This window comes from Bos indicus, chromosome 6 (genome assembly GCF_029378745.1).
Source record: "Bos indicus isolate NIAB-ARS_2022 breed Sahiwal x Tharparkar chromosome 6, NIAB-ARS_B.indTharparkar_mat_pri_1.0, whole genome shotgun sequence".
Taxonomy (NCBI): Eukaryota; Metazoa; Chordata; class Mammalia; order Artiodactyla; family Bovidae; genus Bos; species Bos indicus.
The window spans coordinates 8,191,588-8,200,916 of record NC_091765.1 but is presented as its reverse complement, the minus strand read 5'-3'; the positions used below and the strand labels follow the sequence as shown (position 1 = coordinate 8,200,916).

The 9,329-nt window shown below is 38.1% G+C and overlaps 1 non-coding gene across 1 annotated transcript; it reads left to right on the top strand.

Moving 5' to 3' along the window:
* The first annotated feature begins 7,409 nt into the window (after positions 1–7,409).
* On the top strand, positions 7,410–7,481 carry TRNAC-GCA (transfer RNA cysteine (anticodon GCA)). Its single transcript has one exon. It is a non-coding gene; the product is annotated as a tRNA-Cys (tRNA).
* The last annotated feature ends 1,848 nt before the right edge of the window (positions 7,482–9,329 follow it).

Sequence of the window (9,329 nt, the reverse complement as noted above, 5' to 3'; positions counted from 1 at the left end):
AGGCAGATTTTTAACACTAAGCCACCTGGGAAGCCCAGTTATCACTTAAAATTTCAGTAATCATTTTCCTATGAGCAGTCTCATAAAGATGTCTCCCTGTGGGTTAATTTCTAAATAATACTTTCTAACTTCAGTGTCATTGGAAACAAAAAAAAAACTCTTAATAACATTTTTAATCACTTTTTTAAACTATTAAATCATTGATATCATTTTTCCTTTCCCTTGTATTATATGCATTTCTATTCCCAGGAATCTATGTAGACAGCTGTTAAAGAAAACTCAAGGTCCTAAAATTTAGGTTATTTTAATCTGAAAATGTTACCAATTGAGTTACAGTGAGTCTGATGCCAAACACAGTACAATAACATTAGAGTCATTGACCTAAGCCAGACAGCACTTTTCTCAAAATGTTTAGCACATTGGGACCATTCTTCACTAACACTTTTAATAATTGCAGTTACCTATATAGATCTGACTAGATTGAAAATAGAGTACTATTGAGTTCAGGAAGAGGTGGCAAGAATACACAGAAGAACTGTACAAAAAAGACCTTCATGACCCAGATAATCACAATGGTGTGATCACTCACCTAGAGCCAGATATGCTGGAACGTAAAGTCAAGTGGGCCTTAGGAAGCATCACTATGCACAAAGCTAGTGGAGGTAATGGAATTCCACTTGAGCTATTTCAAATTCTAAAAGATGATGCTGTTAAAATGCTGCACTCAATATGCCAGCAAACTTGGAAAACTCGGCAGGGGCCACAAGACTAGAAAAGGTCAGTTTTCTTTTAAATCTCACAGAAAGGCAATGCCAAAGAATGCTCAAACTACCGCACAATTGCACTCATCTCGCACACTAGTAAAGTAATGCTGAAAATTCTCCAAGCCAGGCTTCAACAGTATGTGAACCGTGAACTTCCAGATGTTGCAGCTGGTTTTGGAAAAAGCAGGGGAACCAGAGATCAACTGCCAACAACCACTGGATTATCAAAAAAGCAAGAGAGTTCCAGAAAAACATCTACTTCTGCTATATTGAATATGCCAAAGCCTTTGATTGTGTGGATCACCACAAACTGTGGAAAATTCTTCAAGAGATGGGAATACCAGACCACCTGACCTGCCTCTTGAGCAACCTATATGCAGGTCAGGAAGCAAGAGTTAGAACTGGACATGGAACAACAGACTGGTTCCAAATAGGAAAAGAAGTACATCAAAGCTGTATATTGTCACAATGTTTATTTAACTTATATGCAGAGTACATCATGAGAAATGCTAGGCTGGATGAAGCACAAGCTGGAATCAAGATTGCCGGGAGAAATATCAACAACCTCATATACACAGATGACACCACCCTTACAGCAGAAAGTGAAGAGGAACTAAAGAGCCTCCTGATGAAAGTGAAACAGGAGAGTGAAAAAGTTGGCTTAAAGCTCAACATTCAGAAAACTAAGATCCAATCCCATCACTTCATGGCAAATAGATGGGGAAACAATGGCAGACTTTCTTCTTCCGGGCTCCAAAATCACTGCAGATGGTGACTGTAGCCATGATAAAAGACGCTGGCTCCTTGGAAGGAAAGTTATGACCAACCTAGAGAGCATATTAAAAATAAGAGACATTACTTTGCCAAGAAAGGTCTATCTAGTCAAGGCTATGTTTTTTTCCAGTAGTCATGTATGGCTGTGAGAGTTGGACTGTGAGGAAAGCTGAGTGCCGAAGAATTGATGCATTTGAACTGTGGTGTTGGAAAAGACTCTTGAGAGTCCCTTGGACTTCAAGGAGATCAAACCAGTTCATTCTAAAAGAAATCATTCCTTAATATTCATTGGAGGGACTGATGCTGAAGCTGAAACTTTGTCCATCTGATGTGAAGGACTGACTCATTTGAAAAGACCCTGATACTGGGAAGGATTGAAGGCAGAAGAAGAAGGGGATGTCAGAGGATGAGATGGTTGGCTGGCATCACCCAACTCAATGGACATGAGTTTAAACTCATGTCCAGGAGGACAGGGAGGCCAGGTGTGCTGGAGTCCATGGGGTTGCAAAGAGTTGGACATGACTGAGCGACTGAACTGAACTGAACTGATTGAGTTCAGGAAGTAAAGACAGTATGTGATTTCATTTTCAAATACAATATCTTTACAGTATTTGAGAGAAATTCCATTCAATTCCACATCATGTGCTATTTATTTGTTATAAGGCATCTGTTGAGGAAGAAAAATAGAACATATTTAAGTTGAATTTTGTGATTATTAAAAATCCAGACAATGGTATGTGGGTCTCCATTTGTGCATGCTAAGCTGCTTTGGTCATGTCCAACTCTTTTTGACCCCATGGACTATAGCCTGCCAGGCTCCTCTGCCCATGGGATTCTCCAGGCAAGAAACTGGGGTTGGTTGCCATGTCCTCCTCCATCAATTGTACCCATGTCCTCAAGTATCAGAGACATTCACGTACAATCAGTTCAACAGTTCTGCAGTGGGAGCACCATGTGTATGGTAGAAACCAACTCAACACTGTAAAGCAATTCCCCTCCAATTCAAAATAAATAAATAAAAAGTAGTGTAGGGGATTTCCCTGCTGGCTTAAAAGGATGAAAAGGAGCCAAGAGCAGGCAATAGAGAAAGCAGAAGGGCGGCGAGGGCAAATGACTTCAATACTCAGACCATATGGAAGTGCAGCAGCAACTCTAATAGTATATGAGACCACTTCATCCACCAGTGACCATAAAGGGAAAATGAACTTCCCTAAACCCCAAAACTAGGGTGCCTAACAGGAATCTGGGCAACATGTTAATGTGTGTGCGAACTATTTAAAATATTTTAGAGGGGATCCTGAGAAAAGCCTAGAACTTCTGCCAATTATATAGGTGAGGAGAACTCAGATTAACAAGATTTGAGGTGCTGCTGTAAACTAGATGCACATGTTACCAGGAGGTAAAGCTGGAGATAAACCAAAGTATTTGGCTATGACCATAACAAAGATGTACATTTTTTATGTTTCATAAAAGGAAATCTAAACACCTCACATGAATGTTTTAGCTAGGATTCACTATGTCCATGTGAATTAGGATTTGAGGGAAAAAACACACACACCATAACTTTTTTGGTTAAAAAGGGCATACTGAAATCAAAGCAGTTGTCCAAGAGTTCCTGGTCCTTTGTCATGGCAACCTAATATCTCTATTAGATTGTGTTATGTTATCCATATGATGAATTAACTGTACTTTAACTTTTAATTAACTTTTCATAGGTTATTTCTTCTGAAACCTACAATGTGGTGAATTGTATACGTGAAAGAATTCTGAAATCCTAAGGTGTGAAAAGTATCATTACTGACAAAGAGTTTAGTAACAGGACTCTGTGACTTATGCTGATTTCCTGGCTAATGAATTTAAGATCTGTTTAGTTTTTATTAGGGGCAATAAAAATACTAATAATTTATGAGATTGCAAACTACAGTCAGGAAAATGAAGCACCATTATTCTCATTCACTACTGCTTCAAACCAAACCAATGTAGCATCTATTATAAAAGAAGAGGTTCTAACTGACATTGCTATCATAGTCTGTCAAGATTCATCACTATTAATTTGAAAAGATTATATATCTACACAGGGATTTTTAAAAGACTATGATGTTTACTAGAAAATACTCTTATTTTTAAACACAGCATAATTATAGATAAATTAAGCTGAATAAAATGGTTTATTAGGTGTTTTAGCAGAAAATACTCATGTTTCCAGTATTATCCAACTGCTCACTATCTCTAGATAGTCATCAATTCTCAACAACTCTTTTTGGTAACTGAATGAAACTATAAAATGGAAATCTGAAATCTTGTCACTGTACAACATGCTGCTGCTGCTGTTAAGTCGCTTCAGTCGTGTCCGACTCTGTGCGACCCCATAGACCCACCAGGCTTCCCCGTCCCTGGGATTCTCCAGGCAAGAACACTGGAGTGGGCTGCCATTTCCTTCTCCAATGCATGAAAGTGAAAAGTGAAAGTGAAGTCGCTCAGTCGTATCCGACTCTTCGAGACTCCATGGACTGCAGCCCACCAGGCTCCTCCGTCCATGGGATTTTCCAGGCAAGAGTACTGGAATGGGGTGCCATTGCCTTCTCCACTGTACAACATAGCTTTGTTTTTTTTATAAATATTGGATCAGATGTGGATTTAATTCAAAGAAGAAATGGAAGCAGAAAATGTTTTGATTGGGTTGGTTTCACTAAGCATACAAATATTTCACTGAAGACCTAGTAGTGCATACATGCTCTCCACATTAAATTTACGTGAAACACAGTATAAAAGGGATCATTTTCCCAGTGCAAATTACTTGACTAGATATACTTGGTTGACCATTGGTGTTTTTAAATTTTGGCTTGTTTTTCCCATCCCTACATACCAGCTTCAAATTATGCCCATAAAATAAGAGAAATTTTAAGAAATTTTAAAACTTATAAACTTTCAGGTATAATTCTAATCTTTGTGTTTGGCCTGAGGAAAAAATTAACAGATATGTGATAATACTAAAAATAGCAAATCACACCTGAGAGCACTGGCTGAAACGGAATAAGCTGACTGCCAGACTAACTGGCTATAGGACTTCTTCCCAATGAAAGTTTAAGTTTTTTCTGAAGATAGCAAGCAGTACCTAGGATCAGCTCTTACAAGCCACCTTGTCAGCAGTCAGCTCTGCACAGGATTAAGGACAGGCTGAAGTGTAGGGGAGGAAACAGCATGCCACTTCTCAGCAGGGTTTCAGTCCTTGGGAACCTATTCTCCATCAGCAGATCCAAGATTGATTAGCTCTTCAAACTCTATGTAGTCAGTTGTGAGGGGCAGGCTTTACTCAGGCAGAGTTAGGAAATATATATTGAAATTTAGGAAGGTAAAAAAATAAATTGCAAAATACCATAAGAACTGTTACAATTAAAGTTAATCTATTCATATCCAGGCATAATAAGTTTCATACAATATGTCAATAATTAATATACCACCAAATCCAAACTCCATAAGATTGGAGAATTTTGTCTATTTTGCTTACTACTTAGATGGAAAGGTAGAGGTCCTCTCAGAAATGCAGAAATAATCACATGAGTTGACCTCAATGACACTGTGAGTACATTTACATACAAATTTCAAGAATAATTCAGAAATACACATATACACCTCTTCAACAGCCAATTCTAATACTGTGTATTCTGTATTTGCAAACTTGTCTACCCGCTAAAATTTATCTAGAACCCCTAAAGCAATACTTGAAGTACTTTCATAGACATGTAGAGAGCTACAAAAACTTTGGCTTGCCTGATCTGCTTAGTTCCAGCTGAGGTCAAACAAGGTGACACTCTGCCATCTTGTTCCAGATCACATGTAAAGAAGTAGCTTATTCATGGCTTATTTAGAACCACATTTTTTCAAGATTTTTTGATGATGTGATTTTGTTGATGAGTTTTGTTTAAAATGGCCCTGTAGTATAGTGCGTAAGCATTGTCTAGTGTCCACAAGTGCAAGAAAGCTGTGATGTGCCTTACAGAGAAAATATATGTGTGGAATAAACTTCATTCAGGTATGAATTATAGTGCTCTTAACCATGAGTTCAATGTTAATGAACCAACAATGCAGTGCGTTCAGAAAAAAGGAAGCAGAAATTCGCCCATTTGTATGTAAGATGTTCCAGAAAGTGCTAAAATAACATCTATATGTGTGATGAAACTATGGAAAAACAGATAAATTTGTGAATTTGTGAGCTGATAACCAAATTTAAAGGAAAAAAAAAAGCATCGTAGACAGGCTTTGTGAGGCTCAAAGCAAAAGAAAATTATAGTCATGTTACCTAGGAAAAATGCTAAATTCTCTGCTAGTGCTGACTGGCTCATGTTTCAAATAGTGATATGGTAAGGAAAGTGTTAAATACACAGGTAAAACAGGTTCCAATCAAGAGAGTACAGAAGAAATTTTAAAGTATCTGCAAGTGATTTACAGAATAGTAGATTTTCAAGGCTGATGATGAGACTTACAAGGATACTGGCAAATTAACCTATATAACACAAAAGGCTTCCCAATCCTCTGGCTTTTAATCATTCAAAAATATGCAATGAATTATTTGTGAGAAATGTATATTAAATAAGGTATCTGTAAACAGAAGCACACATTAAACAAGGTCATATATTGTTTTTTTGTTGTTGCTCTTGTTGTTTTTTGTTTTTTAATTTTATTTTTAAACTTTACAATATTGTATTAGTTTTGCCAAACATCGAAATAAATCCACCACAGGTATACCCGTGCTCCCCATCCTGAACCCTCCTTCCTCCTCCCTCCCCATACCCTCCCTCTGGGTCGTCCCAGTGCACCAGCCCCAACCATCCAGTATCGTGCATCGAACCTGGACTGGTGACTCGTTTCATACATGATATTATACATGTTTCAATGCTATTCTCCCAAATCTCCCCACCCTCGCCCTCTCCCACAGAGTCCGTAAGACTCATCTATACATCAGTGTCTTTTTTGCTGTCTCGTACACAGGGTTATTGTTACCATCTTTCTAATTCCATATATATATGTGTTAGAAATTCTGTGACCAGAGGTTCACAGGAACTTAATCCTCTATATCCCATGCCAGTTTATTCAATGTTCATGACAATTTTATAGAACTTAACTACCATTAATAAATAGAAGTCTGTGTCCATATAGATATATACAGGGCTTCCCAGGTGGCTCAGTGGTAAAGAACATGCCTACCAATGCAGGAGATACAGGAGATGTGGGTTCAATCCCTGAATCTGGAAGATCACCTAGAGTAGGAAATGGGAACGCACTCCAGTATTCCTGTCTGGAAAAGTCTGTGGACAGAGGAGCCTGGTGGGCTACAATCCATAAGGTCACAAATAATCAGATACAGCTGTATATACATACATACACATATATACAACTGATATTGTATGTTTATAGTATACACATTCTCTCTTTCTCTATGTTTTATATATATATATATATATATATATATATATATATGTATATATTCTCCCTTAGTGGCTCAGACAATAAGAATTAGCCTGCAATGTGGGAAGCCTGGGTTCGATCCCTGGGTTGGGAAGATCCCGTGGAGGAGAACATAGCAACCCACTCCAGTTTTCTTGCCTGGAGAAACCCCTGACAGCCTAGTGGGCTACAGTCCATGGAGTTGCAAAGAGTCAGACACGACTGAGACACTAAGCACAGCATATATATATATATGTGTGTGTGTGTGTATGTGTGTATATATATATATATATGTATACACACACAGCAACTAAGCACAGCATATATGTGTGTGTGTATACATATGTGTGTATATATATATATATATACACACACACACACATACACACACACACACACACACACACACACATATACATGGGGGCTTCCCTTGTAGCTTAGTTGGTAAAGAGTCTGCCTGCAATGCAGGAGACCCAGGTTCAATCCCTGGTTAGGGAAGATTCCTTGGAGAAGGAAATGGAAACCCACTCCAGTATTCTTGCCCAGAGAATCCCATGGACAGAGGAGCCTGCCAGGCTATTGTCCATGGGGTTACAAGAGTCAGAAACTACTTAACAACTAAACCACCATATATATACATGTATGTGTGTATATACACACACACACACATACACACAGAAAAACATTTTGTGTGTGTATGTGAGAGAGAGACAAATAGACTCAGCCCAGTAGAAATGGATATTTAAACCACATAAATGATGTTATGATAACTTAATATCTGAAAGAAAAAGAAACTCATCTGCATATATTTCTTTCTTTGATGTTAGCAATGGTCAGTGTCTTCCCAGATATCAGAATCAATCCTTTTTTGTGCTCCTTGAATTCAGGGCTAAACAGGACAGGCTTGCTCCTTGAAATGTGTTGATAAAGCTAGTCAGAGAAATGTTATAAAGTTGATATTACTTGCTACAGGTTCTGCTTAATCTGTAAAAAGTAATACTTTCGGTGCTGCTATAGATCTCTCTTAATACCCCTTGCACTAGGCACTCAACATGATGTAGAAATTCTATCTGCAGTGTGGAAATAAACAAAGACTACCAAATGAGTACAATCAGAGACTATTTTCAGAGCTGGCTGTAACAAGGGAGTCAGCCACCATAACTTGCATGTTAGATCAAACAATGACCCCTATAAAGATCTTACATTAGTCAAGGTCTTCCACAGAAACAAAACCAATAGAAGATACAGATCTAGCTAGATGGAGAAGTATATAGGCATATAGATAGGTATATAAGTATATACATATATATATATATATATATTTACACACAAGCATATAGACAGAGATTATAAGGAGTTGGATCACTCAGTAAACATGAGATTACTATAAAAATTTGGCCAAGAAGCCTCAAGATCTGTAGCTGGCAAGCTAGAAGCCCGAGAGAGCCAGCGGCAAAACTTCTAGTCCAAAGACAGAAGGCCAATGTCCCAGCCAAACAATAAGGCCAGCAAAGTTCCTTACTGGGCTCCTTGTTTGATTCAGATTTCCTACTGAATGGATGAGGAACATCCACATTAGGAAGGGCAATCTATTTTACTAAATCTGCTGATTCAAATGTTAATCTCATTCAAAAACATTCTCATGAACACATACAAAATAATGTTTGGCCACATATCTGGCAACCCCGTGGCCCGGTAAAACTGACACATGAAATTAACCATCACAGATGTTCACAGCTAATACCTGAGACCTACAAGTTTGTTGCCTTTCATGGAGAAATGGACTTTGCAGATATGTTTAACTTAAGGAACTTGAGATGAAGAAATTACCTTAGATAAGAAAATGGACTGAATATAATCACAAGGGTCTTTATAAGAGACTCAGAGTCAGAAGAGACATGACAGCAGAAGCAAAGGTCAGAGATATGCAACCACAAGTCGTTGACAGCCTGCAAGAGCTAATAAAGACAAGGAATGGATTCTTCCTTAGAAACTCTAGCAGGACTACTACTCTGCTGACACCTTGATTTTAGGCTCATAAGAGACATTTTGGACTTCTGACTTCCAGAATGCTAAAATAATAAACGCGTGCTGTTTTAAGCCAGCAAATATGTGGTAATTTGTTATGCAGCCATAGGAAATTAAAACAAGTTGCATTTGACATAACCTCAAAGGCAGGCAGCAAAGTTAGAAGGTTTTACAGTGAACAACGAGGAAGGCTTTAACTGTACTTTGATTAAAGGCTGTTGGTGAAAGATGGGCATAGGGTAACTCAAAATTGGACATCTTCTGCGATTCATTAGGGAGTGTATTTGGCCCCTTTGATTGTTCCTAATTTGGAAACAG